Source organism: Ranitomeya variabilis, chromosome 1, assembly GCF_051348905.1.
Source record: "Ranitomeya variabilis isolate aRanVar5 chromosome 1, aRanVar5.hap1, whole genome shotgun sequence".
In the NCBI taxonomy this organism is placed as follows: domain Eukaryota; kingdom Metazoa; phylum Chordata; class Amphibia; order Anura; family Dendrobatidae; genus Ranitomeya; species Ranitomeya variabilis.
In genome coordinates this window covers 605894739-605907786 of record NC_135232.1, presented here as the reverse complement: position 1 = coordinate 605907786, position 13048 = coordinate 605894739, and the positions used below count along the sequence as shown (strand labels likewise).

General features: G+C 45.8%; 1 protein-coding gene across 2 annotated transcripts in view; it reads left to right on the top strand.

The window, feature by feature from the left end:
- The window catches only part of LOC143770331 (uncharacterized), a 600942-nt gene that overhangs the window by 354242 nt on the left and 233652 nt on the right, over positions 1 to 13048 (top strand). The gene's annotated exons all lie outside the window — the stretch shown is intronic.

Sequence of the window (13048 nt, the reverse complement as noted above, 5' to 3'; positions counted from 1 at the left end):
ACCAGGAAGTATGTAGGTCTACTCGTAGCACCAAGGGTCAAATCCCAGCCCGTTATAGGGACTGTCAATAATTGGTGTTACCTGTTTAAAATGTTTGCATGTATTCCGTTACAGGTTAAAAATGGACATTGAGGTAATGGACATTGATTACCCAGAACTTTCATTCTAAATAGTTTGGCACCCTCAAGGTGAACCCTGGTTCTGCCCACTTGCCGGTGTGGGTAGAGCCTTCCTTTGTTTCTACGGACCAAAGACAAAACCCGATGTACTGTTTAGCTTATGGACACCCTGGTATAAGACCAGATGTACTCTTATAAACTTGTTTTTGCAACGTTTAAGCATTAATTCCTCCCATAAAGGGAAGCCAAAGTTTTATAATTGTTCCAATGTGTTTTTCAAATTTTTTTTTCAAAATGTTTGCATTATTTAACCTGTAACTGTTGTCTTCTTTTCCCAGTCTGGGAGTACTGCATTTAACTGGGGGGGGGGGGGGAATGTGGCACCCCAGGAGTTCGGGGAGGGTAGTGCTATGTCTTGAGACAAGTGAGATTCCCTTTGGTAGGTTTTGACACACATAACACCTTCCAAATCCAGACCAGGAGGGGGAGCTCAAAACCCTGTTTAAGGGCAGCTTCCCTGGATAAAGATCCTGGTTTGGAGGCGGAGTCGGTTTAGTTAGTACAGACAGTCTGTGTGCGAGGACAGACAGGGACAGAGCACAGTGGAGATACAGGACTCCAGGAGTGGACTAGGAAGGCCTCCTGGGAGTCAGTGTGCAGAGAATCCGGGAACTGGGAGCCCGAGGCCTATGTGGATTATAATACACAGAGCAGAACCGGAGGGCATTGAATTACATGGACTTTGCCCATATTTACCTGTGGCACAGCAGCACCTTGGAGCCTGGAGTCGCCGTGAAAGGACCCCAATAGGCATGGCTCAAGCTGCCTGCCATACAGGTACCTGTCCCTTGACAGGAGAACAAATAAGGACCTTGTTTGAGACACTTAGTGGCAGCAGGGACCTCAGAGACAGTAGCGCAGAGTGGAAGGCCCCTACCTGACCTACCCAAGGGACCCCGCTTGTCTCTGGACTGCCCGGACTCCTAACCAACCTGTTGCTGGTACCCTGGACTGTGGCCTGTCACCCACAAGTAAACCAGGTAAAGACTTATCACTTTTTACCTATCGCCACATAGTCCTAGATTTGCCACAACATAATAATGTTGCTTAGTGCATCCCGGGCTATATAGATTGAAGAGGAGACCAAATAATAGTCTGTACATATATAACGGAATATAGCAAATGTTATTATATATATATATATATCAAAATAATACGTAAAATCGCATGGACAAGTCAAATACTGTGAACAAGTACAAAGAAGGCAATCCAAGACAAAACAACAACATCCACCATAGTGGGACTAGCCAGGGGTGCCAATAAGCCAAAGGTACTAGAGATGGAACACATGAAAAACCTCAATGAGAGGAAACATAAATATACCTATGGTGAAGTATATAGAAAGCTGAGACCAGGGATATCAAATTAGATCTACACAAGTGGAGAAACTACACCAACATATCATCATTAATATAGCATAAGTCCCTAACACAATACCCAAATAGTGGAACTTATATAAGCCTACACCTAAGTATAGTCACCAACTTGTGAAAGAGTCACAACTGGTCATAGCATGAACAAATATTCATGTAGTACCTGTGGCCATAGCTAAAGCTGATGTATCTCCCCTGCTGTCACGCTGGTGGGCACCTCAACGCGCGTTTCACCACTAAGGCTTCATCAGGAGGCGTGGCTAACATGAGGGAAGTGAGTTCCCTATATAGTGCCGTCTATTAGAGTGTATATGGAACTGTTGTGTAATTAGGGTGTTAGTATGGCTATTGGCCATAGGGTCAGCATATTCAAAGCCATACATTTCCTTAGGATTTACTGGTTGCAAGGACCTTTTTAGGTCTCCACCAATAGGAGATCTCAAAAAGATCACATGATCAGGTCACATGTACCGGATAATAGTAGGTGAGTGCATGAAGGACCTTTGAAGGCTCAACCAATGGCCGTTCTGGATATGATCACATGTTGGCTATTAAAAAAATAAAAAAATAAATAAATAAATTGTAGTATAGTAATGCACCAATCGGCCCGCCTCCTCGTGATACCCCGCTCTCAAAACGGCTGACCAAATATCATCTCCCCAATCCCCAGGGCAGCTGATCACCGGGCCGGATGCCGAACCGGGGCAGCGCACACGCACGGCGTGTCTGGGAGCAATAAAGTAATTAAAACAACAATGCCCTAACAATGCAAAGAACAACATTAGATAGACCAATAACATCATAATAATGATTTACTGGTTGCAAGGACCTTTTGAGGTCTCCACCAATAGGAGATCTCAAAAAGATCACATGATCAGGTCACATGTACCGGATAATAGTAGGTGAGTGCATGAAGGACCTTTGAAGGCTAAACCAATAGTTGCAAGAAACTTTCCAACTGCGATGTGGAGCCCTGCCAGATGAAAAATATATCATCTATAAAGCGTGACCACGAGACGAGGTGATTGTGACCTGGTGTGTCAAGGACCGCTTCCCTCTCCCACAGCCCCAGGTATTTTTCATCTGGCAGGGTTCCATATCGCAGTTGGAAAGTTTCTTGCAACTATTAAATTGTAACGATTTAAACATCAAATTAACATGGAAATACAGTAGGACAAGGATTGAGGTTTTGGACATTCTGATAATAAAAAAGATTGACGGAATGGTGGCCACAGATGTCTACCGTAAAAGTACAGCAACTAATGCTTTATTGCATGCTGAATCATCCCACCTGCCAAATATAAAAAAAGACACCAAGGTATATATAAAAAAGCTATCACCTGCGCTAAAAAGTGCGTTGGTAGATGAAATGGATGCAAGTGGACACAGGACAAATAGTTGCTCACACCGGGAGAAGAGACAAGGTATGTAAACCCAATCGTCAGGGAGCAATACAGCATACGAAGAAGGAACTTATCCTTCGAAACGCGTTGGATTGCTTTGTCCCTACACGCGCCTGTCCTTACACTGGTGTGACGTCACATTCTAGCCACGCCCCTTTCACACTCCGCAACTGCTTCGGCATCGCTTCCGGCCGGGGCACGCCAGAGGCAGGCGGTTTAATCTTACTCCCTGTGACCAGCGAGCAGGAATCTAGAGGGCGAAAGCCCTCACCCTACCTCCCTGCTCCATTGCACTGCGGGACCGAACACTGGACACCCCCTGGGAGAAGACTTAGCTACGCTACGGAATCACCACAGACTAATGCAGTAAGTGCATGTGTGCAAACCACTTTTTTGGCTGTATTGCTCCCTGACGATTGGGTTTACATACCTTGTCTCTTCTCCCGGTGTGAGCAACTATTTGTCCTGTGTCCACTTGCATCCATTTCATCTACCAACGCACTTTTTAGCGCAGGTGATAGCTTTTTTATATATACCTTGGTGTCTTATTATCAGCAGGGCTTTTCACAGACCCTGTCTTATCACCAGCAGCAGCTTCGTTTTTAGATTAACCCCTCCTTTTTTCCCTTTCTTGTTTCCTAAACAAGTGTAGCGCCAGTGTACTTTCATTTTATACTAGCAAATATAAAAAAAGCTATATCAGTTGGCCAGTTTCTGAGGATCCAACGGATATGTTCAGATAACCTTACGTTCCATCAACAAGCAAAAAATCTCACCAACAGATTTGTAGAGCGGGGTTATAAAATAAGGGATATAAGAAAGGGCTACTCTAGAGCCATTAATACAAACAGACAATCCCTCCTGACGTACAAACCAAAAATTCAAAAAGACGAAAGGAGTGAAATGAAACCTCGTTTCATCTCTACTTTCAATGCCAACTGGAAACAGATGGAAGATATACTGACTAACAATTGGCCGATCCTTCTAACGATAAGGATCTCAGGTATCATCTGACTCATACACCTTCGGTTACGTGGAGGAGATCCCGCAACTTAGGTGATATTCTAACCAAAAGTCATTATGTCCCACCAAAAAATAATAAATTCCTCTTTGGTAGCAGGGGCCCACCATGGGGTTCATATTCTTGTGGGAAGTGTTCGATATGCAAATATCTACCTAAGACCACTCACTTCACAAACACTAAAGGTGACAAATCCTTTAGGATCGTGCATCATATCTCATGTCTCACAGAATCTGTTATTTACCACCTCACCTGCCCCTGCAACCTTATTTATATAGGCATGACCACCAGGACCTTAAAGGTTCGTATACAAGAACTCATCAGAGACATCTTAAATGCCAAAAAGGCGAATATAGACTTCGCAATTTTAAAAAGCATCCCGAGACACTTTCATGAATTTCATGAAAGCAATCCTAAGGGTAAACGAGTCTGTGGAATTGATCGAGCCTATATGGGTAGCAGGGGCGGAGATGTTAAATGTAAACTTCTGCAATTGGAAGCAAAATGGACAGTGATTCTTAACACAGTAACCCCCTCTGGTCTTAATGAATACGTTAGCTTCAAGTCTTTCTTATAAACATCTTACTGCGCTATTTTAAATGTGTTCCCTTGTATGTTTGTTTTTATTATCCATATCTAATTGTTGTATTGTTTATTTAGTTTATTTAGTTTATTGTGTGGTGTCTATTTTGGAGTTCCGTGGTGTGGATTCTTTCGGTGTACTGTTTGGCGATATACTATGAATAATCCAACGAGAGGGATATGGACAAGGATTACGAAGAAAGAAAAAGAAAACAAAGAAGGACCATTACCCTATTCGTTATACATAGTGTTACATTTATGTCTCTTTTAACTATGTATAGTTCAGTATTGAGCATTACTATTCCCTCAGATTTGCTAATCATTATTATGATGTTATTGGTCTATCTAATGTCGTTCTTTGCATTGTTAGGGCTGTTTTAATTACTTTATTGCGCCCAGACGCGCCGTGCGCGTGCGCTGCCCCGGGCCGGCATCCGGCCCGGTGATCGGCTGCCCTGGGGATTGGGGAGATGATATTTTTCCTCTCTCCAGTCCTGCAGGATGCTGGCAATCGGGGTCAGCCGTTTTGAGAGCGAGGTATCACGAGGAGGTGCGCCGATCGGTGCATTACAATACTACAATTTATATATATATTTTGATTTTTTTTGTAAATAGCCAACATGTGATCATATCCAGAACAGCTATTGGTTTAGCCTTCAAAGGTCCTTCATGCACTCACCTACTATTATCCGGTACATGTGACCTGATCATGTGATCTTTTTGAGATCTCCTATTGGTGGAGACCTCAAAAGGTCCTTGCAACCAGTAAATCATTATTATGATGCTATTGGTCTATCTAATGTTGTTCTTTGCATTGTTAGGGCTGTTTTAATTACTTTATTGCTCCCAGACGCGCCGTGCGCGTGCGCTGCCCCGGTCCGGCGTCCGGCCCCCGACCCGGTGATCGGCTGCCCTGGGGATTGGGGAGATGCCATTTTTCCTCTCTCCAATCCTGCGGGGTGCTGGTTATCGGGGTCGGCCATTTTGAGAGCGGGGTATCACGAGGAGGCGCGCCGATTGGTGCATTACTATACTACAATTTTTTTTTAATTTTTTTTTTAATAGCCAACATGTGATCATATCCAGAACGGCCATTGGTTCAGCCTTCAAAGGTCCTTCATGCACTCACCTACTATTATCCGGTACATGTGACCTGATCATGTGATCTTTTTGAGATCTCCTATTGGTAGAGACCTAAAAAGGTCCTTGCAACCAGTAAATCCTAAGGAAATGTATGGCTTTGAATATGCTGACCCTATGGCCAATAGCCATACTAACACCCTAATTACACACCAGTTCCATATACACTCTAATAGACGGCACTATATAGGGAACTCACTTCCCTCATGTTAGCCATGCCTCCTGACGAAGCCTTAGTGGCGAAATGCGCGTTGAGGTGCCCACCAGCATGACAGCAGGGGAGATACATCAGCTTTAGCTATGGCCACAGGTACTACATGAATATTTGTTCATGCTATGACCAGTTGTGACTCTTTCACAAGTTGGTGACTATACTTAGGTATAGGCTTATATAAGTTCCACTATTTGTGTATTGTGTTAGGGACTTATGCTATATTAATGATGATATGTTGGTATAGTTTCTCCACTTGTGTAGATATAATTTGATATCCCTGGTCTCAGCTTTCTATATACTTCACCATAGGTATATTTATGTTTCCTCTCATTGAGGTTTTTCATGTGTTCCATCTCTAGTACCTTTGGCTTACTGGCACCCCCGGCTAGTCCCACTATGGTGGATGTTGTTGTTTTGTCTTGGATTGCCTTCTTTGTACTTGCTCACAGTATTTGACTTGTCCATGTGATTTTACGCATTATTTTGATATATATATATATAATAAAATTAGCTATATTCCGTTATATATGTACAGACTATTATTTGGTCTCCTCTTCAATCTATATAGCCCGGGATGCACTAAGCAACATTATTATGTTGTGGCAAATCTAGGACTATGTGGCGATAGGTAAAATGTGAATACATCGATTGATGTTTTTTTTATATATTTGGAAGTATAAATTTATAGATTTTGTTGTTAAAGACTTATCACTTGTCTCCTCCATTTAATCACCGGCTACACCATGTACGCCATACACCATAGGACCCCTGGGGACCCCGCTTAACCTGTGGGAAGTGTAACATCTGGGCTGCCGCAACATCCCCCAGGGGACACCTTTAATGCAGCGTCGGTCCCGCTATTGACTGAACTCCACAGGTGGCATCACGACAAACTTTGAACATTTAACCCCCTTTAACGTTGATGCCCAGGGCCACGGACCGGGTCGCAGCCACCATGACATCCCCTTTGCGACCGGACCCGGTACTGAGTACCCCACTGCCCTGTAGGCACGTCAAATGATTTTGTTATTACTTTGGATGATGCTTGGATAGTAGTGCTGAATGATGAGCAGGGGGACGTGTTTGATAAGTGGAGGGCATGTAGAGAGATTAGAGGACCATGTGGAGAAGTTAGGGAAGCGGCGCACTCATTATTTTATTTTTCCCTTAACTTTGTGTGCTGATTCTGGCAGCCAATCATCGTGCAGAAACCATTCACAACATCATGACACAAGGTCTTCTGTGATTGGCCACAGAAGTTACATGTCCATGGCCATATAAAAAAAGCAGCCATCTTTGTTATTGTGCTTGTTCCTCACATGATGAGAGTACTGAGTCGCCCCGGGGCGATGGAAAGCTGGTAACTCAATCTCTTCAAGTGCTTCTGGATCTTCTCCCACTTCTGGGAGATGGGCATCATGGACAGCGCCTCGGCATTTGCATTCTTGTGCCCTGCACCGTGCACGTGCATAGTTGGACAACCGGGCCATCCATCGCTGCTCCAATGCACCTAGTTTTGCAGTTTCCAGGTGGGTCAGCGGGTTGTTGTCCATGAAAATGGTGAATCTTGCTGAGGCCAGGTAGTGTTTGAACTGCTCTGTTATAGCCCAGACTATGGCGAGGAACTCCAGCTTGAAGGAACTGTAGTTTTCGGAGTTCCTTTCAGTGGGACAAAGCTTCCTGCTGGCATAGGCAATTACTTTTTCTTTGCCGTTCTGCACCTGGGACAGCACTGCTCCCAATCCCACTTGCTGGCGTCTGTGTAGAGTACAAACGATTGGTTATAGTCAGGGTAGGCCAGTACCTCATTGTCTGTGAGAGCCAACTTCAACCGAGTGAAGGATCCTTTCAGACTGTCGTTCCAGTCAAACGGAGGGCCTTTGTTCTTGGTCTTCTTGGATTGGCCCACTAACAGGTCTTGCAGGGGTGTGGCTATCTTAGTGAAGTTTTTAATGAACCTTTGGTAGTAGCCTACCAATCCGAGAAACTGACGGACTTCGTGGATGTTGCTCGGTTTCGGCCAGTCCCTGATCACGGTTAGCTTGTCAGGGTCTGGTGCCACTCCTTCGGCGCTTACCACATGGCCCAGGTACTGCACTTTGGGCTTTAATAGGTGGCACTTGGATGGCTTTACCTTCAGGCCAAAGTTAGACAGAGCTTCAGACACCTCGGCCAGGTGTTTCAGGTGGTCTTCATATGTCTTGGAGAAGACGATGACATCATCCAGGTACAAGAGGACGATCTCAAAATTCTTGTGCCCGAGACAGCACTCCATCATCCTCTGGAATGTTCCTGGTGCGTTACATAGTCCGAACGGCTTGTAGTTGAATTCAGAGAAACCCATTGGTGTTGTGAAGGCAGTCTTTTCCTTATCCGCCTCTGCCACGGGAAGCTGTCAATGCCCACTAGTGAGATCTAAGGTGGAGAAATAGTTAGCAGATTTTAAAGCAGCTAATGACTCTTCGATTCTGGGCGCAACGGGTAGGCATCCTTGTGTGTAATGCGGTTTATCTGCCTGTAATCAACACACATCCTCATTGTACCATCCTTTTTCCTGACGAGGACTAATGGTGCTATACAGGGGAGACAACTATCTCTGATTACCCCAGCCTCCTTCATGTCTCATAACATACTCTTGGGACTTTGGTAGTGAGCTGAAGGTACAGGCCGGTACCTCTCTTTAATGCCCAAAATCTAATGGGTGTTTGCTGAATACCCGCTCATACTCATGGACCACCCGGTAAGCCCCCTGTTTTTGGTGTAATGGGGTAGAGTCAGTGCCCACGTGTAACTTCTGACACCAATCTTCCACCTAGATCAAAAGACAGCACCTCACACAGTGGTGAAAGATAAATCTTACATTTTATTCTGCCTCCTGTGGCGACGTTTCGGTCCGAAGACCTTTTTCAAGCTTGAAAAAGGTCTTCGGACTGAAACGTCACCACAGGAGGCAGAATAAAATGTAAGGTTTATCTTTCACCACTGTGTGTGAGGCTCTGTCTTTTGATCTATTGATGACCAATCCTCCATCTGTCCTGCAGAGCCATTGTCCTCCACCTGATCAGACGGAACCAAGGGTTCTGTTGCTTTTATTGCATTATCATTAACAGTAAACAGTTTAGCAAGTGTGGCATATCTGGGTAAGTGGACCTCTTTCTCTCCACAGTTAAATGACACGTGCCGGTACCCTCCTCTTGCGGACATCAACCACCCCTCTGGCTGTCAGGATGGTGGGCCTACTGTCTGGCCTGGAGTGTCTGTAACTTTCGGTCATGGAAGACAATGGGCACCCAGCAGATCTCTGTCCACAGTCAGTGTACCTGGACACAGGGAATCTACAGAATGGGCCTGGCTTATCATGATGCCCAGAGAATGGAGCACCAACTTTTCCCTGCTGCGTGCTCTGTCTTCCTGCCAAGTCTGTGAGTCGCCCACCAGGGCAGTGGGGATACTCGGTACCGGGTCCGGTCACAATTAAAGGGGTGGTCACAGTGGCAGCGACCTGGTCCGTGGCCCTGGGCTCTCAAGTAAAAGGGGAAAGGTCTTTAAAGGGTTTAATGAAGTCAGTATTCGTGACGCCACCTGTGGTTCTCGGTCAGAGGGGACCGACACTACTTAAAGGGGTCCTCTGGGACGATGTTACTGCAGCAAAGATGGTGACGCTTCCCACAGGTGAAACGGGGTCCCCAGGGCTCCCGGTGTGTTTGGCAGGGATGGTGAATGCCAGCAAATAAATGGAGGACACAGAGGTGCGGTCTTTACCTGGTTTACTGATGTTGTAGTCAGCCTCAGTCCAGGGTACCGGCAATAGGTGTAGATGGAGTCCAGGCAGCCTGAAGACAAGAGGAATTCCCTTTGCCAGGTCAGTTTGGGAGCCTTCCACCTTGTGCTGATTACTAGTCCTTTGCTGCCTGTGATGTCCTAACAAGGTTCTGTTGCTCTCCTGTCCTGGGACAGTCCCTGCATGGTAGGCAACTTGAGCCTTTTCACTGGGGTCTCTTTACACGGTGACTCCTGGGCTCTGGAATGCAAAGGTCGGTCCAGGTTGGAACGCTTTCCCCCGGAAAACAAAGGTTACAGCCCCGACAGTTCCGGAACTGGCGCAAGAGAGGTACCCCCAGTGTGGTCCATCTTCTTACACAGTCTGAAGTCCAATTATATACTCCAAATCGTTTGTGATAAAACTGTGTTTCCGTGGCAAATCAGAAGGCCAGATTTCCACTTAAAAATCATTAGGCTTAATATTGGAGTGGAGCCACAAGGCCTAATTAGTTATTCCAAATCATTTGTGATAAAGCTGTGTTCAATGACAAATCAGAAGGACGGTTTTCCACTTAAATATCATTAGGCCTAAGGCTAGGTTCACATTGCGTTAGGGCAATCCGTTTAGCGCTAGCGGATTGCGCTAACTCAATGTATTTGTAGGGGCCGTGTTTAGGGGTCGCGCTAACGTCCCCGCTCTCGCAGATCCCCGATCTGCGAGAGCGGGGAACGGACCTCGGGCGCGCCGCGGACACTGCAAGCAGCGTCCAAGGCGCGCCACAAAAGAACGGCACATCGCTAGCGCGAGCCGAAAAAGGCACGCGCTAGCGATGCGCTTCAGGCTGAAACAACATTGCTGTCAATGGGTGCGCTAACACCATCCCAACTGTGAAACACGGCGGTGGCAGCATCATGTTTTGGGGTTGTTTTGCCACAGGAGGAACTGGTGCACTTCACAAAATAGATGGCATTATGAGAAAAGAAAATTATGTTGAAATACTGAAGCAACATCTCAACACATCAGCCAGGAAGTTAAAGCTTGGGAAGAAATGGGTCTTCCAAATGGACAATGACGCAAAGCATACTGCTAAAATGGTAACAAAGTGGCTTAAGGATAACAAAGTCAATGATTTGGAGTGGCCATCACAAAGACCTGATCTCAAGCCTATTGAAAATTTATGGGTAAAACTGAAAAGGCTGATGTGAGCAAGGAGACCTACAAACCTGGATCAATTACACCAGTTTTCGCAGGAGGAATGGGCCCAAATTCCAAACAACTATTGAGAGAAGCTTGTGGAATGATATCCCAAATGTTTGACCCAAGTCATTCAGTTTAACCCCTTAAGAATCAAGCCACTTTGTAGGTTAATGACCAGGCCTTAATTTTCAAATCTGACCACTGTCACTTTATGTGGTTATAACTCTGGAACGCTTCAACAGATCCCGGTGATTCTGAGAATCTAGCGCCTGGGTGTTGTAGTACTTCCCTGCTGAGCACCACAGGATAGTCCTCACAACTGTTGTGTGTGTTTCTGTTCTTTCTCTCCGTCCCTCAGATGATATGGATAGGATGCACCCATATGACGGGGTAGGCCTGGAGTTATTCTGGGACCCTAGAGACGCCCCTCTCCCACAATTGCCTCCGTTGTCTTCATTAGGTGATTAAGGTGAGGCAGCCAACCTAAAATTAACTGCCCTGCCGTTGGTTTGAAGTAACGCGTAGAGCCCAATACTTCCTCGGTGTTCTGGCCACCGGCTACGCACCTCAGTAGGATGTTGCCGATCTAGGGGCACGACTCCTACTGGTTCTATCGCCTTTGTGCTGTGATCTCGTTTCTCACTTCTCCACAATATACTTCGCTTCGTGTCCTTTCTTAAGATGCCACCGCAATGAAGTGCAGGCGCGGCTCCGTAACGATCTGTCCTTTTCACTAGGCCTGACAGGGACCCCCCTGAATCTTCCCAAGCAACTTCTTCTCTCACTAGATGTTACCTGGGCAAAACCCAGTCAGCTTCTCCCTAACTTCCTATCCAACCCCCAGTTTTACCAGTGTGTGAGGAGTGGCCTAATACATAGAACCCTTTGCTCCCCCTGGTGGCCGGAGTGTGAAGTGTAGTGTGTGACTGTGATACCTGGTCAGGTGAACTCCTTTAGTGCAATCAGACGTACCATCACTCCCATTAGTGACGGAGCGACAGTACTGCAACGACCAGGACTCTGGGGCGCTGCATGTGTCTCCGCGGTGTTGGATGTTTTGATCTCCCCGAGGTCATTCATCCTCATGTTTATAGTATTTTCACTAGGCACTGCTCCTAAAAGCCAGTTTCCTACTCCACACTGAGGGGCAAATACCCCGAAACAGCTGTCTGTGGATGGATACCATGTTTTGGCATAGGTGGTTTCCCTTTATTGGATGCTGCCCTTCCCGTGGTTGTTCCTTCCCGGTGAAAGACCTGGCTATTCATTGCTTGCATTGAGAAACACGTGATGGTGTCTCCCCGGCTTTTCTACCTGCATCTTCCTAAGCTTGTCATTACCTCTCCCTCTGTGCATGCTACAGGTGTTTTTGCTGGGACTGTTCTAGCTGCCTGTTTTGTGGTTCAATAAAGGATTGCCACACTATTTTACCCTCACCCTGTATTGTCATAGCGTTACGCCCACGGTAAAGTTGAGCGAGCGTTCGGTGGGATGATCCGAGGTTGATGTGGTTTCAGCTAGCGGACCAGGGCACCCACAGACCCCCGTGTCTCATCAAATCCCAGACTCATCGGTCTGTTGCACCATTAGGCTATCCAGCACACATATAGTTCCAGCGTCAATTTTGTCTAAGGGACGCAGAAAGGCATCTCCAGTAGGCAAAAGGGCCAGAGCCTGTATCACTGAGCAATTGAAAAGCATTGGTTTGGCAGATGAATCAAGATTTCTTTTGCACCGGATTGATGGGAGGATCATAATTTTGTGTGAGCAGCATGAATCGATGAACCCTTCCTGTTAGGTATGTACAGTCCAGGTTGATGGAGGAGGAAGAATGGTGGGATGAACGTTCTTTTTTTTTTTGGGCAGACCATGTGTTTTTTTAATATTTGTGGATGAATGTTTGGAGCATTGTGCAGAAACCAAATTCATCATTTCACAATAGCTTCATAGTAGCTGATTAACATAAGGCAAAAGAACAATAGACCGTAGCACAAAGGTCATGGATAAGTGTTAGGGACATGACAGTGAGTTATTCTTGCTTTCCTGGCCATCACAGTCCCTGGATTGCAATCTTATAGACAATCTCTGGAAGTCAAAGTAGAATGGGCTGTTTAGAGCATGTCAGTATCTTCATCTAATTTACTGTCCACATGTATCAATATTCCTGCAAAACTAT